Raw genomic sequence first — 26,726 nt, forward strand, 5'->3', positions numbered from 1 at the left:
AATGCTGTGTGCCCTGACACCAGTACAGATACCAGTTACCTACAACTTCAAAGAAGTAATACGCAAGTTTTCAGGAAAGCACTAATAAAAAAATATTGATTAAAATGAGTATCCTGCCATGTAGACAAATAATGCTGCCACTTCACCCTCACCACTGTACAAATAATATTTTTGTCTCTGAAGCCATAAATTATCGTGTATGACAAAATAAAATAATTTGATGTGCAGTACCTCAACAGACAATGTATTTCAAGCTGAGAAAACATAGAATAATATAAAAAAATGATATGATACATCGTCATTCAAATGCAAGGTATGAACTCATGTTAAGTACTAAATTAACATGTTTTACCAATTGACCACTTAAGTACATTCAGTATGTGCATACTTATGTACACCACCTCACTAGAATTTGTTGTGCAAAACAGCTAAACATGTGTTTATTCTTTGTATAATGCCTTAAAACATCAGTGAGTACTCAGGCATGATTTTTATATACAAGTAACTGTCCTGAAATTAAAAAAATATATATTTAAAGATCAGAAGAAATGCTAGATGAACAGTAACAGTAGGCCATGCACCACACAGCATAGCTCTTAGATATCATTGCATGCACCAAATATACTCTATATGTTTTTAACAAGAAAGAAAACAATAACCTGAATGTCATGGTCCATAGTTCTGGAATACACTGGTGCATGGAGTCATAGTGGAACTGGAAATGGGAGCTGCAGTGACAGCATGAGTCACATCGCCCATGATCATGTTGTGCCGAATGCAACATGCAGTTAACATTCTTCACACAGTCGCTGGGTCATAATGAAGGACACACCCAGACTCATCCAGGCATCTAAAGCAACTCTTCCAGAGGCCAGAGACCCTGACAATGATAATACAGGTCTGGAACAGGTATGTTTTATAGGTTTCTTCTGCAGCTCCACTTGGATTTCCCACTGACGTCATAAGCCACAGTTCCAGTGGATATCTAGCATCACGTGAAAGAAAAAAGAGAGAGAGAGAAAGAGAATGGGGAGACAAAAAAAAGAAAATGTGTTTTAGTATTCAGCAGTACAGTTTATCATGAATAACTTCTTAAATGTAATAGAAATAATAATATTTTCAGCTGACCAACAAGATGGCCACTGGGCAACTTGCCATACAGGAAGAGGCAGTAGACTGAGCTTGTGTACCAAATATGGGTATAATGTGCACTGCCAAGATTCGAGGCAGAGAAGTTGGTGATGCACCCCCATGCACCACACACTGCCTAGCAATGGATTGAATGGCAGCCCTTACTATTTTAGTACTACTCACCCAGTGGATCAGAAGGGGCTCCATAATTGTAACATGCATGCAAACAATTGCACACATAGTCCTGCCTCAGTCATGAAGTGACATGGGGAAAAAGATTTACTGATCCATTTGTTCCAAGAGTATATCAAAGAACTGAAGTATCCTAGAGGCAGAAGCCTGTGAGATACCCAACACATCCCCAGTCTGCCTCTGGCAGGATCCCCTGGCAAGCATAGTTAAGGGTATTCATACTTTAGTATCCACAGGAATAGGAAGTCCACATATTCCTCCAGTACCCCTGTGAGGAGCTCATACATATACTCTAAGACCCTTATAATATTCCTGTGCACTATAAACTATCAAGTATCTCATGATTGTCAAAAGTATAATGGATTATTCTCTGCTCATCTCTCCACCTTCTTGGCTGGTGAGCACCGCTGGGTGCAAGTGGTTTTGGGTCAGCCAAGGCAAGCAGCTCACAATGGGAAATAGCAAGGCTAACAGCAAGTGAAAGCACCTTTGTGGATTTCAAGACACCTCTTTATATAACGCATCTGTGGATGACATGCACGGAAAAGCAGAAAAATTCACTATGAATCACAAATAGGAGAAAGAATGCTTCATTGACATATACCATTTTACATCGTTCCTCAATTACATCTCATTATGACTTCATTTGCTTAAGTCTATTCATAGTCATTGTGCATTAGCGTAAGTGGCCTCTATGAATAGCTGCTTTGCTGTGCTCGTTCGCAGCAGTGTGGCTAGCCTTAGCTCATTATCGCCTATGTGATGTGGAATGCCACACCGCGAGCAGCGTACACAAACCCTTACATTCCAAAGCATTTTCTGGAAAATCAACCGAAAAAGCACAGCACAAAGAAATGTAAATATTTTAAGAATAATAAAAGCTATAACAATGGTACAAACAGAAATGTTATCATTAAAAAGTTTTATTTGTATTGGCAATAGTCCATACAGTTGCAGCCTTTATCAATGCCATAAAATAGTATTATGCATACAAACCCTGAATTATGTTTTTCTCTACTGTTTCACAATCAAAGAGTCATATCTTGAAACTGCACAACATAGATGTATTTTGTCAACTTGTTCCTTTCCATGTGCATGCTTACTAAGATATTTACAGAAATATGAAAAATTATGATTATTTGTGTAAATAATAATGCAAATAACCATGAATATCTCATAGACGTGCTAAGAAGAGTACAAATATGAATCACAGTTTTCTTTAACATCATCTAAGGTTTCATCTGATGTCATGTAATAGTTTCTAAGTCACCTAGTTTTAGAGATATTAAGTAAATATGGAAATATTTCATATTATCATAATTACTAGAAAATAACCACCAATATCGCCAGTACAGTGTACTTTAATTGCACATTGACAACATGTTTTTCTTTAGCCCACAAAGCCATTTCACTCTGTGCCCCTTAGTAACATGTAGGTCTCTCAGTTATTAGAATATGAATGTATATATGAAAATATGAATAATAAGGGAAAATCAGTGATTCATTTCTCTACCGCAGAACATCTAATAATGGTAGTCAGTATCATTTTGTTAATTATGTGTTGCACTTTCTAATACTATTACTAATTTGTGACTCACTTTGTTAAGGAAGATAGAGCCAAAAGATATCTGGATGCCATACACAGCTATGGTTTTTAACTGGAAGAATACAAAAAAGACATTTTAGGCTTGAATGAGTTAATGCATTTGCTTAATTACTATGAATACCACTCCACCTATGGACAAATACACAAGGGACATGACAGTGCAAGTGAGAGTGACATTCTACCAGTGTAGTTAATAATCAAAAATAAAATGTAAAGAATATACAGCAAAAAAAATCTGCATATTTCAAAGTTTAAGTGCTTTGTTGTTGAACAGTACTTATAGTCAAGGAGTTCACTGTGTGAGGCAGCTTACAGCTAGCCATGTATCAGTATTGTCCAAGATTAGTCCCCACCCTGCACATGGCCGCTGTTTGTGTTAATTAGTACTGTTCACTATGTCTTTTGTTACAATATCAGATGAATGTAAACAATCAACAAAGACAGAAGCAATAATTAATAGAATGGCATTCATGTATTTTTTAGGTACATAACAGACTAACTTTCCATTTAAATGAGTTTATGTTTAATAATTGATATGAAAAGTGATTGACTTCTAAACTTAATATAAAGACATAATCAACTGCATCTATGTGAAAGTGAAAAAAAACATTTTTTAATTCAAGAGAAGAGGGTAATAAAAAGAGTAAAGAAACCTTTATAATGATTAGTAGACTGTTCACTAACAATAGTGAATTGTGGGTTCATGGATATCTGGTGCGATGAGATCAGGCTGATCCAGTGTTGAGCTGTATCAAGCCTGTAAGCTCTCAGAAATGAGTTAAAATATCACCCTATCTTGCCATAGTCTTTGGGGTGCTTATGTTACATGCGATTGAAAGCTAATGCTAGGTCATTTCAATGGAAATGAGGTTAATATTGGAAATTCTTTGCTGAAACTGTACTAACTAGCTCAATCCACACACCCAGGAAGAACATAAAATGACACTTGAAAAGTCATATTGGGTCAGATGCTGAAGAAACAAGATGTACATTGCAACTGACTCATAAATCGGGTAATCCTGCATGTTATGGATAGAGAAACGTAAAATAGATTCATTTTCAGAAAAAATAATTATACTGTCCACATATTTGGTATTACTGCAATGTTACTCTTATTGTATTTAGCACCAATATGCATGGTATTATGGACAAACTAAATTAAGCACTTGATAGTCTAAACTTGAAGTATGACAGTTGATATCTAACATCAATGGAGTATAGTATGAAAGAGAGGACAGGTAATGGTCACGGACCAGGAAAGGGATCTGATGGTCGTCATGCCTAATGATCTCCTTTAGGCAGGACAATGCTACCAAGCCTGGAGTAGAGCTGAGAATAGCAGCCAAATGCACCAGCTACTGCAATTATATGCCCTTGAGTGTAAAATCTGCCTCTGGTAGAGGAAACAATAAGGAAATAGTAGGACGAAAGATGGTTAACTGAAATGGTACAGCTTAGACAGCAAAAATGCTGTGAAAATAAGTGGCAATCTAAATGTTCATACTGTAGAAGCAGGGGACATATAAATTAAATCAAATGAAATCTCAGAGGAGTAAATTGATGCACAAATGGCTTCTTCCAAATAATAAATAAAAAAATAATAATCAGAAAGACAAAGCATGCTAAAGTTGAAAAGAAGAATGCTAAAAATAGTATAACATTTACATAGTACAGTGCAGGAACATGGACATCTGGAAGCAGACATCCAGCAGAAATAGCATAAGAAATAAAATTAAAGACTTAAAGCATGTTTAGATTAACCCAGCTAAATATTAGTAAACCTGCAGGGAGGAGAGTGATTATCGACCACCTTGTTGCTGAGGAAACAAACTAGAAACTAGAAAGACTGGGCGGGCTGACCAGGCCTTTTTCCTGCCAACATGGTGTGTGATATTGTGGTTTGTATTTGAGGTATTTTTAGAATGTTAGCGCTGCAGAATAACACTTGTATATTTGCCACACAGCACACAAGTTCAGCACATACGAATAAGGCACCTGTGTTGTGGCATTATCACATTATAATGATAACCTAGGATTTCGCTTTGGTTGAATTTTTAGAAACTTGATCGCTAAGACATTATAAACAAAGTATAATTACAAGTATAAATAACTATTTTTCCCCTGATATTTCAGTTTTGGGAGGATTTTACTCGATTTTGATAAAGTCATTTAAGGCCAAAAATGAAAGAGTGTGAGTGAAGAGAATATATACTGTTCTGTTTTGAAAATAAGGCATACCTCAAAAGAATAACAACAGAATAAAATGCATGACAGAATTGGCTATTTTTTAACTTTCAGTCAACATGGACTACGGTTATATACAGCAATCTATGAATTCAAGGATAACTGACCAACCAGATATAACTGGGATTATGTTGCTGATATAGCTAGTCAATGATTAGGACCATGACAATAATATTGTACAGTAAAAGTGTACATTACTAGTGGTACTTATTAGCTGCATTAGAACAAGAGTAACACAGAAACACAGAATAAACCCCTCTGCTCTATTATTGGTCCAGTGTGTAACAGAAATGGCAATAAATCAGCATACTTAGACTTATGTAGATTTATTGAACTTCCAAATTTAAAAACTCCAGTATAAGTAGTTTAATTTTTTATTATTCAAGTGGTGCTCCCTCAATAGGCTATGATAAGATGCAATAGCATATTTAGGTAACTTGCCATGACAGACAGTGAGTAATGCAAGACTTGCCAGTGGCCAGTATGACTTTATGAGGACAAAGCCTATGCATATGTAAAGGAAGGCAGAGTGAGTAAACTATGCATACCCCAGTGATCGGTGGTCAGTTGAACTGATGTCATAACATTATTTAAAAACAATTTTGTATTATCTTTTTAATTAACATTATTATGAAATGTAGTTTTCTGTGTTGCTGCTGCTATATAAGTGTTGTTGCAGCAACATGATTCTGACATGAGTTTCTCAAGTATTACACTTACTTAAACCTCTGTATGGTGACATCTATGCAGGACATTGTTGCAGTGTGAGTTATGTCACTTACAGTGTCTAAGCTAAACCTGATGATATATTTTCCTCAGGTCATGTGCTTTTGGATACAGGTGTTGACAGCAAGACAAGGAAATAAACAGATATGCCCTGCTCACAAAAGAAAAAAGTCCATTTTTTTATTAGCCTGAGAGCTTGCTGCCACTGTAGTACTGGTGGATAATACTTCTCACTATGAGGTTACAGTGATAAGTAATTTCCACCCCCCCACCCCCGTTGTGACTAGTCATGGTATAATATAATTTATTTAAAAGAAATAATACTACTGAATAAAAAGAATTGCAGCATTTCTTAGATATTTATAGTGATTTGAGAGCAGCACAGATTATTAGTACTGTATCCGATTGTTAATTGGTATTTATCCAGATCCAGGATTTGCTGACTGGATATGATACTCAGGCATTCAGTGTCCACTTTTTGAATGATTTGAGGTATCATAGTACAGTATAACAATAGAAAAGATGATAAAACAAACAATTTCTAAAATGCAAATTAAGAAGAAGTATGAGCTTTTGTTCAAAGCTGTGAGTTGGACTGAAAGAGAGGAAAAACATCCCTGATGTCAACTCAGGTGACCCAGCCTCAATATCAGATGCCTATTGGAGCTGGCAAGGTGAAGAAAGGAACAAAGAGGCTATGCATTCTCATCTTTCTCAATGGGAAATTGAGAGGGATAAAACATTAGCAGAGCTGGCCCATTTCTTTGTAGTTCCTATGGAGACAGGGACCAAAAGGACTAATTGGCTGGACAAGGGAGTGGATCTAGGACTGGGAGGCACTGCTGACTCAGGCCTGCTGTGGGGATACTGCTAAGGTCATGCCTCATTACGTACTGAGGATAGAACCTTACTCATCCAAGCTTGACACTGTGAGCAGTAGTCATAGCACCCAGGTTCACTCATCCCCCACATGAGACATGTCATCACTGGCATGGGTGCCACTATAACCAACCCAAAAGGGTTAAGCATCTGGGGAAAGATGCATGTAAGTGTCTATGTTATTAGTGGAGATTAGTTTTAGGGGTGTTATTCTGCTACATTGCCCAACCAAGAGTAACACAAAAGTTTCTGTTCAAAGCTGTAGAATAAGTAAGTAAACAAGGAGAAGAGTAGGAGGAAGATGCCAAACAGCAGCCATGACACTGAACAATGCCATAGCTGCACAGAGGATGGAGTAGGATGTTACAGTCCAAATAGACTCAAATGATCAGGGTGGACTAGTTTGTTTTTGCTTTCTTGTATTTTGGATTGTTTCACTGACTTTTTCTGTTTTATATATTGTGATTTATTTTCTTTACACCATGTTTTACCTGTATTCTGCTTTTAACTGCATATTTAAATTAGGAAACAGATCACAGCTGTGTCTCTTGTGAGTCACACAGAAATTAAGTTTTCCCCACCCCTTACCCTGCTGCTGTTGTGTTTTACACTCAACTGTCTTTCTAGTTGACTGCCTCTTATTTTAATTTGTCTACATATCTCCTTCCCTCTCCTCTTTCATTAGCTATTGTAAGCACAAAATTTTAATTTTGAGAAATCAATCCTCTTCAGCTATTTAAATTTATTGGCCATCCCACTGTATTCCATAGAACCAGAATACAATGTGCCCACTCCCTTCCAATCTATATTGCTCGTTTAAAATTAGTGTCTCTCAACTTAGATAGCTAAAGCTTAAGTTACCCTCTATTTCATATCTAACTGCTTATTGCACACTGTAGCTCTTAGGATATTAAACAATTTTTCCATCTTACCATTAAAATCTGCAACATCTACTCCAAGACCACCAATTACTGGAGAGCCCACATTCTGTCTCTAAGTAGTCATCTTGGGATTAGTGCTTCTGTTTTGCTTCTGGTGCGAGGAGTACAGGAACATTGTTTCCCAGAAATTGCTGATCACTGAAAAGCCTAAAATAACTGCTTCATAGGCACCAGCTTGAAATTTGTGTTTATATTTTGGTCATGGTGAGAGAAGGAGCAGAATACATTGATTCCTGACTGTTTCTGATTGAGCAGTGACTGAATGTGTTTAACCTTCCTGATTGGTCAGGTTGCTATTCAAGACATCTACCAGGAAAAGGCTAAGACAAGCCTAAAGACCCTTGTACCATTTGGCACAATACTATGGATCACCACACAGGCTGTTTTCTGCTTCTCATCTTGGGATTGGTGCTAATGTTTGCTTCCGGTGAGAGAAGTAGTAAAGGAGCATTGTAGCCCAGCAGAGTGAAGCTGTGCTGAGACCAGCATTAGTAGTAGCCAGGCAATAGCCATTCAGGTGACTACCCTCTTTTCATAATTTTGACAAGCTAATTCTTTCTTTCAGTAAATACTGCTTGATTCCCTGCTGTCTAACCTAACTTCAGAATACTTCATCCATAAATCATCAGGGACTACTTAGTTTCCCCTCAAGTGATGGGCAGTAACATATATAGAAACAGACACCTTTAGGTAACATTTTTCCTGTAAAAGCACCATTGAAATTTCAGCAATACCTAGTTGGACATAGTACAACTAGTTTGCAGTGACAAGCACTGCTTCCAGAGTTGCAAACCTGACATTACTTTATATTCTCAGTCCAGCTGTCTAATCAATAAAAAATGGTCTGTCACCATCGATATGAACTTTACCACTAGATCTGTTACCAGCTTGGTTAATAAGGGCATCCTAAGGCAAAGTAGAAATTGCCTCATGTTTACTGACAACCAGTTAGTTCTCAAACAAACTGATATGATATATGAGAGATGTATTTATACAATATCAATGGAGGCAAAGCTCTCACATGAAAGCACTCCTAATGTCAATAAGGCTGTCATTAGTACACATGCTGCACCCATCACACACAATTCAAAGTAGACACACAGACTCACATATGCTGAGGTACTGAAATATAACCATCCTAAACCCCAAAGACCTCCTAGATGAAGGACACATAAAAAATACCCTTAGCAGACATAAATGCACTCTATCAAAACAACATGCACATCAGCATATACAGCCACATCTCATGGAGTCTCTACTTCTAAGCCCATAAGGCTTGCCACCAACCAATACAATATTCTGGTCATTGGAGACTCAATGCTTAAACACACTGATGTCTGTCTCACCAGGCTGAGTAAGGAGGAAGTCATGGTCAGTTGCTTATCAGGAGCCAGGATTCCCCAATTACACTCGCACTCTGGTCATTTGGACCTCAAGTACCAGTATGACACAGTTATAGTCCATGTGGGTATAATTGACCTGAGACATACCTGCCTAGAATATATTAAAAGAGAGATATCATGGAGCTCTATGAATGTCTGTCCCAGGCTGGTATGTGCTTAGCATTGAGAAGCATTTTACCTTCTCCAAGGTGATACCACAATGTGAACAGCAGATGACTGACTTTAATAATTGGCTTAGTTTCTGGTGTCATTCTAATGGGATGCAATATCTGCCAGCATTGAAGCAGATGGTCAACAGACCATGCTGTTTTGCCAGGGATGGTCTGCACCTCTCCCCTCTAGGCTTTAAAATATTAGCTAAAATATTGTCCTCCCCCAGAGTGCCTTTATTAAGCAATGCCAACCAGAAAGTACTTCCGAAAACCAAATATATCTAAAGGTGTTACTGCTCAAGATGAGGAGTCTAAACAAAAAATCCACTTCCTAGAAGTTCTCTTCCCCTAGAGAATGCTGATGTCTGTGTGATCACTGAGTCAGGGTTTAAAGCCATGGAGAGCACACCAACAGTGCAAGGTTATAATGCCTGCCACACATTTAGACCAGCTACTGCACAGACAGGGACTAAAGGTGGATGTGTCTCAATTTACAGCAAAAATAAATATACCTCAAAGCTAGACAAACAGGACAACGCACTTGAGCTTCTCCATGTTCAAATCACAACAGGCAAAATCCCATACCACTTCCCTGCAAGCTGTAGGTCCCTCTGTATGACCCAGGAAACCCATGCCATGTATTTAAACTTACTGGAAACACTCACCATCCAACCCAATACCATATTTATGAGAAATTTTTATTACCCTACTATTAACTGGGAGTCAAATATGACACCAAATGTTCAGAGATTCCTGGATTTTGTAAACACAAATTCCCTGGACCAAATTGTCAGTACACCAACCAGGGGTGCAACCATGCTGGAACTGGTCCTCACTTATATGGAAGGGTGCTGCATATCTCCTAGTGTAATGTATTCTCTGATGAGGTCAAACCACAAAATGGTCTCCTTTGAAGTAAAAATAAAACTTGGAACCCCAGCTAACTCTGGAATATTCAGGAACTACTCTAAGGCTAACTTACTACTGTTAAGGGATAACTTGGTCCCCATAAACCCTGATAACACTGCTGCCTACATGGAACTGTTCACAGAAACCCTATACAAGCATGTTAATAGCTGCACAGAGACAGCTGTAACTACCAGGAAGAAGTACAGAACTAACTCAAAAAACAAGTCACCCTGGTGGAATCAAAATCATCAGGCTGCATAACAGGAGGAAGAAAATCATGGCAAAAATTAGGAGGTGCAGCACCCAGCAGGATAAAAGCACTCTCATCAAACTAAATAAATAACTCAGAGGACAAATAAAGTCTAAAAAAGCTAAATTTGATTTAAATTTAGCATACCAGGCCAATGACAACCAAAAAGCATTGTTTGCCTATGTCTGCAACCTCAAAGGCAATACACAACTGTGTTTAGAGCTCATTGTTAATGGAGCCATTTATACAGAGCCAGAAGATACAGAAAACATACTGGCTGACAAATTCAACACCAACTTTCCCCCTCTTTCCTCCTCAACCTTCCCTCAGGAAACACCATCATATAATTGCCCCTGCCATCATTAGGTAACAAGTCTTTAATGCTCTCTCTAAGGCCAAAAATCCTGCATCGATGGGCCCAGACAATATTACAGGATGCCTTCTAAGTAGCTCAAAACATGATCTATCAGGCCATCTAGAATTGCTATTTGACTGTATCCTCCAAACAGACTTTGCGTTTCATGAATGGAGAACAGCAACAGTCATCCCTCTGCACAAAGGTAAGCCATCTACAGACCCTGGGTACTACATAACCATAAGTCTCACTAGTCTCATATGCAAAGCCATGGAAAGAATTATCATGGAAATAATCAATTATATAGGAAACTTCCAGACACTGGACCCAACCAAGTTTGGTTACATCAAGGGCAGGTCATGCCTACTCAGCCTGGTGGACTTCTTTGACTAGGTCACCAAAGCAATGGATGAAGTCAAGATGGTTCACACTGCCTGCCTTGACCCGGCCAAGGCATTTGACACAATACCCCACTCGGGCATTGTTGACATACTCAAGATGTTAAGTACAAACCCTTATGTCACCAGGTGGATAGCTAGCTGGCTCATAGATAGGACCCAGGAAGTTGAAATCTGGGAGCCCATCTCTGTAAAGAGGCCAGTAATTACAGGAATCCTTCAGGGATTGGTCTTAGGACCTCTCTTTTTTGCATTTACTTCTTTGAAGTCAAGGCCAATGTCAATGCCCTGTGACTGACTAAATTTTCAGATGATTGCAGATTAGAAGCTGTCATCAAATCTCCCACTGAAACAAATGTTCTCCAGGAGGGGCTGACACAGACAAAAAACTGGTATCAGAGCCATCAACTAAACCTAAATGCTAATAAATACATAATAGGATACTTTGGGAAGTCATCCATCCCTGGTAGCTATTATATTGCCAACACATCCATAAGAGCTGACCCAGTAGTCAGGGACTTGGGGGGACACATAGACAGTAATATAACCTTTAACCATCATGTATCTACAGTAATGAGGAAATCATTCTATGTTGTGCAAGGTGTAATCAAACGTATGGCATCTAGGTCCAAGGAATTCACTGTTCAAATGTATTTGGCATTCATCAGACCTATCATTGAGTACAATGTCACTTCTGGTATGTGCCTAATCAGGCATATCCAACAACTGGAACATCCATCCACAGAGCTTCTTCACTAAAAAAATACAGGGCATAAGTAACATGTCCTCTGCAGGCCAACTCAAGGTCCTCAACCTGTCTCATACAGGTTGTTTAGGGGAGATATATGCCTGGCATACATGGTATTGTCAAAACCCACCTTGATGGACCTCCCGCATATCCACAAAACAAACAGCACCAAAATTACTTGTTCTAAAGACTTAAACTTTGCCTGTGATATAAATAGGGTCTGTTGACAGACAGGTATGTATCCCAGAGAACACCCTGTCTTTGGAACAGGCTCTCTATCCATGTGAAACAGAGTTTCTCCCTAATCCAATTCAAGTGTAACTTTGCCAGTTGAATGGAGAACAGGAAATTCATTCCTGATTTGGCACCTGTGTCTCTAAGGGACAGAGACAGCCTGTAAATGGTTCATTTTCCAGGACCCTGCTTGTAAATGTTTCATCTCCCAAGCCCCTGCTTACACTTATCAAGGGTACGAGAACTTGTCAGAGATTTGGGTTGCATGGCTAGGCTTAAAAAGGCCCTTGTGGTCATTAGCATGGTAAACACCTATGAAATGTGTAAAATAGATGAAGAGACATTGAATTTGCATGTGTGGGAGATTGACTTTAGATAACTATCTTACTTAAATAACATTGTTTGTGCCTGTGGTATAGATTCACCAGAGTTTGCATGCGATTATGGTATTCCATACTATAGAGCTCAGCATATGACTGTACATTTAATGCAAATCGCAGGGTATAATTTCACTGGTGATCAATTCAAATCGATGCATTCTTACACCGCCATGATGATTTCTAGCCATTCTTAATGGTAACTGCTATCTCAAGTGATCAGTTTGAACAGTTCAATAACAAGCATTTAAACTAAACAAATGGTGAGGTAGGTAAATTAAGCTAAAAGGATAATCACAACTTTCTGCGCAAAAGTCAGATAAAGTATACACAGTGACAAAAATGTTATAGAGAAAGAGTAAAATTATATAATACCAAAACAGACAAGGACAGCATTCAGAAACAAACAGTGGATAATATTATAGATATCATAGAAACATGTCTCATAGACAGACATGCTATTGTACTAGGAACTGGACCCTACAGCAGAGACCTAAAAAAGGTAAGAGTGGATGAAAAGCAGCTTTGTATACAATTGAAAGAGGTCAGAGTAATAGAAATTCGGCATTCATCAAACCTATCATTGAGTACAAAACCAGGAATATCCACCAACTGAACGCCCACAGAGATTCCTCACTAAAAGAATACAGGGCATAAGTAAAATGTCCTATGCAAACTGTCTCAAGGCTCCAACAGGCTTTTGAGGGGAGATCTATGTGTGGCATACAGGGCATTGTCAGACCCCACTCTGATGGACCTCCTGCATATCCACAAAACAAGCAGCACCAGAATTACCCATTCTAAAGACTTAACCTTGCTTGTGATATAAGTAGGACCTACTGGAAAGACAGGTATGCATCCCAGAGACTACCCTGTCTATGTAACAGGCTCCCCATCCATGTGAAGCACAGTTCCTCCCTAACCCAATTCAAGTGCAACTTGGATAATTGTATGGGAAACCAGAAATGCATCCCTGGTTTAGCACCTATGTCTCTAATGGACACAGGAAACCTATAAATGGTTCATCTCCCAGGCCTCTGCTTATACTTATCAAGGGTATCAGAATGTGTCAGAGATTTGGAATGCACGGCTAGGCTTAAAAAGGACCTTGTGGTTCTTAGCCTAGTAAACACCTATGAATTTATGAACCTATGACTTTTGGTAATAAAATTTAAAAAAAAGTATTTTCTTTGCAGGGGCATAGCATTCCACAACACAAGTCTATTTCCTGTGCATCCCCTATTAAATACAATCAGTTCTGAGTTAGAGCATCTTGGGAGTAAATGAATCTTCCCAAGATATAATGATTTTCTTTAATATTAATACAAATAGTTTAACAAGTACACAGACACATGCACACAAAAAATACACATAAATATGTACACAAACATCCTCTCACACCCACACACATGAGAAATGCATGTTATCTGACAGCATATTAATTAGAAACCCCTGTTTTCCTCTACTTAGCAAATGCAGTCTATAAGAAGATCCATATCTCCCAACCTGTAGAATGTCAAAATTCTTGACAGAGGTTGTTGAAAATGAGGTACATTTGGCTAAAAAGCTGGACAGCTAATTAGCATGAAATTTGCATAATTCATGTCACTACTCCTGCCACATGCAGTAGGATTGTGGAATACTCTCACTCAGCAGCACAAGTTCAGAGAAACATGGTGCAACATGATGCAATATATAAGCAAATGCTACATATAAGCTATGGTGTTACAAAAAGAAAAGAAAATTAGAATAACAAATGAAAATGAATTATTATCATCTCAGCAAACCTTTAATTTTAAAGCATGATTAGCTGTGCAATGTAGCTTTTATCTAGCTAGCATTAACTTAAGTAGTGATATAAATTCAGAGTTATAAACAAGGGTAACTAAACTTTCTGATAAATTTGAACCACATATTAGGAATAATCCCATGCTCACTCCCACATATAACCAGTGAAAGGCCCTTAACTTCACTGGGGGTTTGTCTACGCATTAACCATCTGCACCCCTGTGCTTACTACTCAGTCTCCTAATTCCAATCCAACTTGCCTACATTCAAGCATTCTACTGCTCTACCTGACTGTTTATTCTTTCCTTCTTTTGGCAGCACTCTTGCCTCTTCCAGCTGGGCAGACCCGCTCCATTCGCCCTCACTACGCTCAGGCTCACTCCACTCCCCTACCCTACCCCCAAATTCCACCCACCCCCACATCAACTAACTTTATACTTATCCAACCACTCCCCCTAATCATCCAACAACCAATCCACATCCCACCCACCCCCTCACACATCCAACAACCAATCCACATCTCTCCCACCCCTCACATATTTATGCACACCACTCCTAAAAATCCAAGCAATTAACAACCCTCCTTAATAATGAAATCTTACCTCCTGTAATTGTCTCTACTATTCTTTTTAGTTTGCACCTACCAGATCATATCTTACAATTGTTCAGGACAGGACAACTTCCCCCACCCCATAAAACCACTGCCATTATCTCCCCCATCCTATCCACTTACTCACTTACAATAAACTCCACCTTATTTCTAACTACATCCATAAGCTATATCCATTTTAAACTCATCAGCTCCTACTCCAAATCAACGGCAACCCAAAAATACCTACCCATTCTGCAAAAACTAGCTAAATTAATGCAAACAAACCATCAACAACTTCTAAACACTGGAGACATCCACCCAAACCCAGGACCTAACAATACAAATCCTCTGACCAATTCACAGCAGCTTCCCACAACAACACAACTTAATACCAGGCCATTAAATAGTCTACTCCCCCTAAACCTAAACATGAGGAGCATAAACAATAAAATACATGAACTACACATTCTAATCTCTCTATATTCCCCAGATATAGTCAGTATAACAGAAACATGGCTAAAACCATCTACCCAAAATACAGAGATCCTACCACCAGGATATAGTATTCTTAGGCAAGACAGACTAAGGAAAAAGGGTGGTGGCATTGCCCTGCTATACAAAAATAGTTTAACCATAACTAAAACTGAGATAACCATGCCCTCTTTGGAAAAAGTAGAGATTCTCTTAACAAGGCTCACAATATGGAGCAGAAAAAACATCAACCTAGTAAGTTTTTATCCCACCAGGCAATAATATCCCTACCATGTAGACATTACTTCTATGGCTATCACAATCCATGCCTCAAGAGACCATTGTATTAGGTGACTTTAATATAGACTGGCTCACATGTTCCTCCCAAGTACCCACTAACCATATCAATCTACATACATTCTCTCAAGTAATCAAACAGCCCACTAGAATAGTCAAAAATAGTAAAAAAACAAAGCCTATTAGATTGGATCTTACTAAATAAAATACCTTGTTTATACATAGCAGGCACCCTTCCTGATTCATTGAGTGACCATCAAACTACTTTCTCGCTTAAATACAACTCCCACCACCCCCAAACCCCAATGCTTCAAACAATCAGATACAAAAAACACTTTAACCCAACTAACTTCACACAATAACTAAAACTTTACAATTGGTCTGAACTTTATAACCTACCTCTAAACAAAGCCATTGACCACTTCAACTCCACCACCTTAGAAATATTGAACAGGCATGTCCCTGCAAGAACTACCAGAGTTAAGGCTAACACAGTTCCATGGTTAACTAGAGAAACTAGGCAAAAAATAGCAGAAAGGAACATAGCCTGGTCATCCTGGAGGTCAAATAAAAACCCTAGTACACAGCAAGCCTACCAACAGATTATAAATCTAACCAAGAAACTAGTTATGCAAGATAAGAGAAACTACTTTATTACCCATCAAAACCAACACATGAATAATCCTAAGAAATTCTGGGCAGGTTTAGACAAGTTACTACACCATGGTAAAACCATTACCCCACCCCCAACATCAGGTTTAACAAATGATAACATACCTGAATCCTTCAATATATTCGTCACTGAAACCATACTTGCCCTAGCACAAAAACATCTCAATGCCAGTGCAACAGGTGATCATCCTTCCACTAACCATAGACCCACTTTTAAGCTGCAACCCACCCCAACCTCATACATAGGAAAACTACTCTCCCAGTTGAAAACTAAAACACTAGGAGCAGATGCCCTCCCCAATGAATTTTTAAAAGTGGCAGCAGCAGAAATAGCTGTACCAGTCTCTATATTAATCAACAGATCAATCACTGAAGCTACAGTGTCCCTGATTTGGAAAACTGCCTACATTCTACCTCTTCACAAAGGGGGAAGTTCCTATGATATATCTAACTACAGACCAATCACAATTCTATCCCCACTGGCTAAAATATTAGAAAAATGCATGCACCATCAACTAATGTCCTACCTTTTTAATCATGAACTCATATCAGAAACACAACACGGTTTTTGTCCAGGTCATAGCACAACCACAGCTCTGCTAGCATTCACAGACACCATAAACCATAACAGGAACAATGGTAAACTTACTTCAGCCCTTTTCTTAGACCTATCAAAAGCCTTTGATATGATTAACCATAACAAACTCATCTGCCACCTCAAAAACCTAGGCTTAGACAACCAATCAGTCTCCTGGTTCAAAAACTACCTTAGCAATAGGCAACAAGCAGTACAATGGAACAATAACTTGTCCCCACTCTTACCAGTCACACATGGGGTACCTCAGGGATCTATACTGGGTCCCTTGCTATTCTCAATTTTCACAAACAATCTCCACTCAGCTGTAAGTAGTACTAGCCTTATCCAATACGCAGATGATTCCACTATAATATGCAATGCCCCAACCATGGCAGAACTACACAGCAAAACCCAGGATAATTTCCATGCAGTCAAAAGCTGGCTTACTGATAATGGCCTTATACTCAACCCCAAAAAGAACAAACTCCTGCTATTTCACCCCTCAGAAAATACCAGTCTTACCCCCACCTTTAATATCCACTCTAAAAACGGGACCCTTATTACACCCAAATCCTATACAAAACTACTAGGTGTTACCACTGATAACAAGTTAAAATTTGATATACACATTAATCTGGCTATTAAAAACACTCCAGAAAGCTAGGTAGTCTCTACAAACACAAATCCTTCCTGACATATAATGCTAGAACCACAATTGCTCACACCCACCTCCTCTCAACATTACTGTATGCATCCCCAATCCTAACCATTCTATCCAAAACAGAAACCAGCAAAATGACAACCTGCTATAATCAGATAGCCAAATTTGCTAACAACAGCTCCTTCAGAACCCATCACTGTCATAACCTAAAACAACTGGACTGGCTTGAACTACCAAATTTACTTATCTATAATCAATTGATCATCACTCACAAGCTGCTCTCCCAACCATACAAAACACCGTCGTTAAGTAACCTAACTGAGCAGTACTCCTGTCCTAGACAACTCCGATCTGCAGACAAGTTACTTTTAACAGTTACCAGATCCCACAACCATCCTGGTGACTCCCTCTACTCATCTTACATATCCAAAATCTGGAACTCCCTGCCGTCATCCATAACCCTGGAATCTTCCCTATCCAAATTTAAAAAGTCTATCAAAAATCATCTCAACAACAAATGGTTATGTCCATGCTACACACCAGACTAACTCCAGTCTCACTCCAGTCCTACTGTAACTCTCGCATTAAACTTATAACCTCTTGATAGCTCTGCAAAGCCTTAGTACACCACAATCAAATGCACAATGTGATTCTTGGTACTCAATATACTTTATGGTTGTTTACAAATGTATTGATCATTGCATATGTCTTTGCTATAGACTTGTGTGCTCAACTACATAGTCTTATTGTATTTACTGTAATACGCTGTGAATTTTGTTTGTATATCTTGAATATATGTCTCTTTGGAGCTTTTCTCCCCGGGCCTCCACTGAAAATGGACATGCATCCAGTTGGACTATCCCAGTTAACAAATGTAAAATAATAAATAAATTTGTTGATTACAGACAAAAGTACACATGGTTTTGAAAGACTGAAACGACAGATGAAAAAAGGTAAATCAAAATAACATTTATACAGGTATGAATGACTACCTAGGCTGAATATGTATACAATGACTTAGCCACTTGGTATTGAAAACACTGGCTGTAGGTGATTTGGTAACCTTGATTAATGTTGATGTAACACTGACCCCAATGGGATAATAGGGGCTGATAACAATGACCTTTGAAAGGAAAAAAAACACTACATAGGAGGACTGTGGACAGGCAATTAGCATTTCCTGAAGAAGTAATGTAATTTCTCTTACAGTTGAAGGTCACTTGACTTAAAAAGGAAAGTCCAAGTGGCTGTATTCTTATCTTAATATATGCATCTAATTTCAAATAAATAAGGTAATATTTTGCACAATAACATAAGACTTTTATTTGGCCACTAGCAAGCCATTTGCCAAACAAAAGTCTAGAATGGCCTCTCCTTTTTTCCTGTTGCCCCACCCATGTGGACCCAGATAGTCCTCATATGCTGTTCTGTCTGTCCCAATGTGTGCATTCAGGTCACCCATTATTGATACCAATTCACATTGACCTGCATTGTCTAGTAGGTCCTGCAACTGATGGCTGAGATTATGAATACTGCCCTATCATTACACTGGAGTATGACCGCCATAAGTCTGTCACTAATTCTGATGACATCCATCACTGTCTTTTTAAACTTCTCCTTCATCACAATTCCAACACCATTTCTAGTCTGTCCTTCTCCATAGTAATAGACTCTGTGTCTTGACTCCCAAGCAAAGTGGCTTTGCTGCACTGCTCTTTCATGCTGTCTCCTGGATATATAGGATGTTCAGCCTTGCCCTTACCATCATGTCATCCACTTCCAACCTGTGCTCTGTCAGTGAACCTACATTGAGTGTAATACTTCTTAGTTCATGTTGGCAGGTTGATTGGTTTTACATCCAACTTTTGCTCAACAGAGCTACCCCAGGTAAACCAAGCTGAGCAATTGGACACCAGTCAGCCAGTAGTTTACTGACCCAAGCCACTGGTCTTTATGGTGTGCATACACTATCCAGTAGAGACATATACACTCCTTCTACCATTAACACGGGTCCCTGGAGTAGGACAGAGTGGGTTGGGTCCTCACCCACTTATCACTGGCAAATACCCTTGTTCATTTAGAGACACTACTCAACATGACAGAATCACCTATAGCCATATTTTACACTAAGTGACTAGCCTTGCCTTGGCTTCCTCTTAGTAGGGTAATAGACTTTCTCCTAGTATGGAAAGGGCAGGGGGGGTGTAGAATCAGCAATTGCAAAGTCACCCCCTGTGAAACAGTCAGCTCACAGCATAAACCACTATTTGCTACAATCAGCTGCAAGCAGTGGTCAGAGAAGGCTCTATGGTCAACAGAAACCAGGCTGAAGACCTGGAAGTTGAATGAAGAGAAAGCACAACAGTTCAAAGCATTACTCAGGGCACTAGCACTTCAAGAAGTAGAGGAAATAGGTAGAGTTGAAGAAGGATGGCAACACCTCAAAACATGTGTGAGGACTACAGAAAAGATATGCAGCCGAGCCAGGTATGGAAATAAAGTACATAAAGAAAGCTGATGGTAGGATGCAGAAGTCCAAAAAGTCATCAAAAAAAGGAGTGGAGGAAAAAGTGGGACATAGAAAAAAGACCAGGCTAGGAATGAATACTGGTTGGCTTACAAAGAGACTTACAGAAGAGTTGCAACAACTAAAACAAGATATCCAAGGCACTCTCCAGCTTCTGAAAAGTGACTCAGTAGGCAAAAAGAAACTATCAGGTTGCAAGAAAAAGACAGAAAGATAAACAAGATAGTCAGACACCCTTCATAAGGCATGCCAGCAACACCTGCTCACCAGTCCACAGGACATCAAAGGCAGATGGAAGGAGTATTTCCAGTAGTTTCTGAATGAAGAAAACCTAACAGAAGCTGTACTGCTCCAGACACAGCTTACAATGAGAGAAGAGGAGGAACCCACCCTAGAAGAAGTAAGAACAGCACTAAGGAACATAAAGTCAGGGAAAGCAGCAGGCTCAGATGAGGTCACAGCAGATATGATAAAGATGCTGGGTGAGATAGGGGGAGACATGGATGCAGTGGGTACTCATAGCAGCATGCAGAAAAAGATGCATCCTAGATGACTGGAGAATAAGCATACTAATGTCAGTGCTCAGGAGCAAAGGGTCTTTCACAACTGTGGGCAGCATAGAACTATCAAACTCCTATCATACATTCTGGAGATGGTGATTGACCAATGAATATACAGTTACTGCTAGTAAGTAAGATGGGAGATGAGCGGTCCAGATTGAGATCAGTATGCAGCACAACTGTCCCGATGTTTGCAGTGAGGCAGATACTTGAGAAGAAGCTAGAGATGGGGAAAGAGTCCAAATGGGCATTCCTAGAAGCATATGAACATAAAGAATTAAAATTCTGCAATGTCATGCCAAATTGTAATGTAAAGTGAATACCAATGTCTGAGCTACAACACTAAAAAGCAGAGCTTGACAAACTATTACACTGAACTGAAAGAGATGGGAAAGACTTTCATGGTACCCACAAAGGTAAATGCACTGCAGTTACTGCAAATCAACATTCCTCAGAGCTCTGGGTTTATCACTTCTGAAGACTGCATCAAATACTGAACATTTAGCAAAGTAGTGTGCAAAATGCCAGATAAACTATACACTTTACAAATTAACCAAAATATGTAGCAACCTGAGAAACAGTTGAGAAGTATAGTTAATTGTAAAGCTTTTGAGGCCGTGATGCTGCAATAAACATGCATGTGTTAGGTTACACTAGATTTAATACATCCTTCATGTCTGAGTAGGAGTCTTGGATGGCTGCTATGGCCAGTCAGGTAGTTAAATTAATTAAAAACAAAAAATTTCCCCATCTCATCTGCATGGAGAGAGGTATTTGCTTATGCTAATGCTTCCTTCTTACTTCATATTTAAACTTCTGTTTTCTTTTCGGAGTCACTGAGCAGCAAACAGGAAGGGAGGTTGCAAACTAATTCCCCCACTGACATACAGTCACATCTTCAATAATGCCATACTGCTGCAGATGTCTGGAAATGGGGGAAAACAAAGCTCTGGAGAGGCCCCTTGGAATTTTGTGGCACCCTGTTATTTTCATTTAAAGATCAGAATTTTCTGGAAAATATGGGGGAAATGAGAGGTATGAGAAGTCCACTTTCACTTCACTGGAGTGTTGAATATTAGGTGGACTGACTTTTGTGAAGGGACTGCCTCAACAAAATGTATTAGAAAACGTTCTAGGATAGAGGGAAGGAGAGACCACTGGGACAATCAGCACTTCAGTCACTAGAACAGGTATTTTTTTTGTAAACTAAATCAATACAAAGAAATGACATGAAAAAAGCAAATGTAGTTTTCAAGGACAAAAAGAGAAGAATAGTTCTGGGGAATTAAATGGAAACAGGGAAAAGGTAGAAAGAGACTGGAGGAGCACGAGGTATAAGATATTGAAGAAGGAAACCAGGAAATAGCCAAAACAGCAGGAGTCAAACTGAGGAAAATGCTGCAATCTCAAAGGAAGTTAGACAAACCATTTTAAAGGTACATGAGGCAGGAAAGTAAAACTGAAGAGATGGCGTGAATGATGGTGGAAGATTATCAGTGACAAAGCAAACGTTATGAACATTTATTTTTCTTGAGAAGTAACAGAAATAGAATAAGGAGACACCTTATCAAAAGAAAAAGAGTTTAAATGGTTGTGGTTGATGCTAGTTGTTTCACAATGATAATGAGCAAACAGGCTCAAAATGATCCACTCCAGAATTATGAGAAAACTCTACATAGAACTAGTCACACCTGTGACCAGTTTAACAAGTCCTGGGAGGATAGACAAGTATAGGAGAACTGAAAGAAAAGAGATCCAATTTAGTTCATAAATGTGAGAACTGGAGTGACATAGAAAACTGCAGACCATTAAGTTTAACTTCCTTTACTTGAAAATTTAAATTACGTATTCAGTATGTAAACCAGTAGGACATATGATCCAAAACAGCATAGAATACAGAGCAAGAAGGTTGTGCTAAGGCAAACATAAACTTTGTTGGCTGAAACACCAGAGTGTGTGATAACAGAGAGCCTGTATGTGTGACCTATGTAGACATTTAGCATAGCATTAGACAAAGACCAACATAAAAGATTAGATATCAGATTACCTTGTAGTGATACTTAAGAGTAGCAGAATGGTTAAAATTACAAACAAATTAGATAAATTACACAGTAAAGTATGGGATCTTAAGATTAGGTCTATGACAATGAGTCATCATTGACAAAAACCTCACATTTGACCTCCATATTCTCAACAATATCAAAAAAACACACCAAAAACTAGGCACCCTCTATAGGCATAACTACTACCTCAACCTTAGTGCAAAAAAGGCACTAGCCTCAGCCTTTCTACTTCCATCCCTGCTATATGGTGCCCCTATCCTTACAAATATCCACGCATCCCTCAAAACCAATCTAGATACATGTTATAATAAGGCGGTTAGATTCACAACAAATGCCAGAACCGCAGCACACCACTGCTCCTCTTTACAGCAACTACACTGGCTAGAACTACCACTTTATCTCAACTTCCTACACCTTACAATTGCACATAAATTAATTTACAAACCCACAGCATGCCCCTTACTCTCCTCTCTGCTGACCTTATACCAACCCAACAGACCCCTTAGATCAGAGAATAAAACTCTACTCAAAGTAGAAAAACCTCAACTGACAGCCAGCCAAATGCTCTACTCCTTTACTATTTCTAAACAATGGAACTCCCTCCCATCCTCTATAACCTCCATCAGTAGCACTGCCCTATTTAAAAGGTCTCTTAGACAACATCTCTCCTCCTGCTGGCTATGCCCTTGCCAAAAATAACTCTCTCCTGACACTGCTACTCCAATCCCCACTCCTCTGCCTTTTTCTTCTCCAACCTCTTTCTCATCCTTGCAGCCCTCCTCTTTCTAACCTTGCAGCACTCTAACCTTCGCTGTTTTTTGCCTAACCCTGTTACCCACCCAACCTGAATACCCACCCTCACTCTCTATACCTACCTACTGCCACTCCTGAACCTATTCCTCCCTGTCTTTTTTCACATATATTCCCCTCTTCAATCCATTTCCTAACTACTTTTGCTAAAACAGTGTCAACTCTCACATGTACACATACTGTATTTAGCTCAAAATCTTTGCCTTTCATTAGTACTGTCTTTAGCTTAAATTCATGTGTCTTAGCTTAAAATTGTGTCTTATAATTGTGTCTTAGCTTAAAATCATGCCTATTACTATTACTGTATAGCCTTTTAAATATTTATGTAACTCCAACTGCTATATTATGTATAAATTGTATGTGGAACTTTTCTCCCCGGGCTGCCACTGAAAATGGGCTCTCCAAGGCCCAGTGGACTTTCCCGGTAAACAAATGCAATAAATAAATAATAAATAAATGTCATGCAGAGATAAAGGTCTGACTATGACCAAGATTACCTAAGTTGAGTTAGCAGCTCAGTTGCTAGTTGAACCTGGCAAATGTGGATGTGACTGAGAGCCAGACACTGGCTCACTCATCCTAGGAGGAGAAAGAGGTGGTTCTGATTGGCTAATTATCATCACGTAAGTAGAGTCTTGCACCATGCTGAAAACAAAGTATGCTTGGGACGTGAGGCTGTCACTAAAAAAAAAGCCTGTGCTGGTAGCTCTCTTAATGTATGTGGATAGCAGACATGCATGGTTAAGATGCAGCCTGTTCCTGTAGTGATGCAGGTACTCAAATCAGCAATCTCTTTGGTATAGTTAGGGCTTAAAGAAATGACCTAAACAATTAAATTCATTTATAATTTTGGATGTAACCCGAGATGGGTGGGCAGAAGTTGCAGCAGTGAGAGCCGAGGCAGGGGAAGGCTCAATGGTGACATCAGCCCTCCTTTGCAGATTACTTAGGCTACGAGTCCAGCTTGTCTATAGCTTACTGTGGGGCTGGGCTGTAAAATACTGTGTTAAACTGAAGTCTTTCAATAGATCAAATTATCAGTGAAATAAAGGGAAAAAGGGAAACCACACCATACAAGTTTGCATAGTCAAATTCATAAAATACCACACAAAGAAACTTTCCACAAATAAACTATTTCAACTGCAGACATCTTATAGCAAAACTTTAAGTAACATGAATAATTACATTTCTTTTAGGATAAAAATGAAGTGACTAACTAAATTAACTAAATCTCTACAAAATGCTCTTTGTAAGGATCAGGAATGACACACACAAACTTAAGGTAGCCCCGATTTTTGGAAAACAAAAGGATACTTAGAAAGGATACTTAGAAAGTTTGAGTCTGGCTGACATAGTTGACATATATGGTATCATATATTTAGTTTGAAATGTCATGGTTGCATGTGTGAGGCAGAAGTACCCATTTTTAAAACTGTGGACATACAATGCACTTTATGTTTTGTTTAGTGTTTACCATGCAGACCCTGCGGAATTAGAAATGGGTAGGAGATATGGGATTTCCACAAATGTGCTGTCTTTCATTGTTATTCTGAGCATGAGTTCCAGAGAGCTAATCTGTCCCCAAGGCAAACCCTTGTGGAATTTACCACAATAAAATTTGAAAAGAAAAGGGAAAAAAAATTCAAGATGGTCTTTTTGATTAAAAGGTCTAGTAAAACACATAGTCTGCTATCATATAAAATATAACAGAGGCAGCCTGAAACTGAAAGTGAAGCCAGAGATTTGAGCAGCATCCAGATTTCTAGAACCACCCACAGATTATAAACAATGTCAACTGTTATAAACTGGAAATGATTACAACAGGAAGCCTAAGGCCCTACTTTAATTCAAAGATACATCAATAAAATTTTCATTTTTTTTTCCAGACTGAATGCCAGTTAGAAAATTTCCATCCACGTTTTAACTTGCCGTTATTATGTAACCAGCATGAGAGCAAGTGTAAAAATACCTGAAGCCTTTTCTGAATAGCTTATTAGCAGTAGTTGCACACCAAATGCACTAGTGACCAGAAGTGCATCTGAAACTGATTCCAGTAACAATAGGATGAGGGGGAGTATAATGGATGACAATACCTTGTTTGTTATAGATACATCAACAGCCTGTTATGTGATCCTTATGCTACAGGGTAATAACATCTCAGGTAAGATGGTGACAGGTGGCAACCATTTGCCTCTCACTTTATAAATCTTTGCATGCAGACTCATAAGAAATAGCTATCCCAGTGCTGTGGTGTTGATGATGGTCATACAGAAATACCCAGTAACAAAGATGGATGTACACAATGAAGGAACAGCAAACTCTACATTACCCAAGTACAGTACCAGCTGTAATCCAGATCTCTCTGGACTATACCACTGTGACAACATCCAATATATATGACAGCTACTATACTAGGCAAATGCTCTTCCCACAAAGAAATGAGCAAAGCAATCAGTCACTGTTGTAGGCCTCATAGATTCATAAAATCTCTGCTGAAAGGCTAAGAGTGCATTACTGTAGTACTGCAGTTGGAAACATCCCTCAAGATAATATATGTATATATATATATATATATGTATATATATATATATATATATATATATATATATATATATATATATATATGTGTGTGTGTGTGTGTGTGTGTGTATATATATATATATATATATATATATATATATATATATATATATATATATATATATATATATGATTATGTTATGAAAGGTAGAAAACTCAAAACAGAATCACTAATGACAGAACAAAAAAAGACAGAACTGCAAAACATTTATTACTTCTCCCACATAAAAAAGGCCTACAGCACTAAGCTCCAGCTACAAAACTGCAATCAAGTGTAATCCTGATAGTGATATTGTTAGGGAAACATTTTTAGCAACTTAATGTGTAGGATTTGGGTTAGCACATATGAGTAAGGTGGTTAGGGTTAGCAGATATGAACCCAGCTTACTCTTATGTGCTAACTCTAACCATAACTCTAACCTAACCCTGCCCCTAAACCTACATATTATGTTATTAAAAATCCTGTCTGTAACAGTACCACTACACAAGGCAGAAGGACACAGAGCAAGCACAACACATCTTCATATCTATCATGTGCTCATTCAAACATTAATTTTTCTGCACAGTCCTGCTTACCTATACT

The sequence above is a fragment of the Protopterus annectens genome, chromosome 2.part0 (assembly GCF_019279795.1).
Source record: "Protopterus annectens isolate FY-2018-M chromosome 2.part0, PAN1.0, whole genome shotgun sequence".
NCBI lineage: Eukaryota > Metazoa > Chordata > Ceratodontiformes > Protopteridae > Protopterus > Protopterus annectens.